Genomic DNA, 342 nt, shown 5'->3' with positions numbered 1-342 from the left:
AGTAAACAGAAATTGCTGCTCTCCTGCTTGTAGGAATAATACTAAATACCTCCACTGAAGCTACTGTATACATTAATCCAGGCTTGTAAGCTTATTCACAGGCTCTAAAATCAGAAGCTGAGACACTTAATCTGTTGATTTGTCCTAATGCTGAGAGGCTTCAAATGAGATTGGCTTCCACTGTTGCTATATTAGCTGTAACTAGGTAATATGTAGCATGTAACTCGGACGCATGCTAAACAAAATCCTCTTTGCCCCTTTTCTGGGTGAATCAAAAAGCGAAACACCCCTAAAGAAACAGTCCTTTTTTAAGTGCAGCACCTCACACCTGTTACTATAACC

The sequence above is a fragment of the Mesitornis unicolor genome, unplaced genomic scaffold (assembly GCF_000695765.1).
Source record: "Mesitornis unicolor isolate BGI_N332 unplaced genomic scaffold, ASM69576v1 scaffold40432, whole genome shotgun sequence".
Classification (NCBI taxonomy): Eukaryota; Metazoa; Chordata; class Aves; order Mesitornithiformes; family Mesitornithidae; genus Mesitornis; species Mesitornis unicolor.
This window is presented reverse-complemented; position numbering follows the sequence as displayed.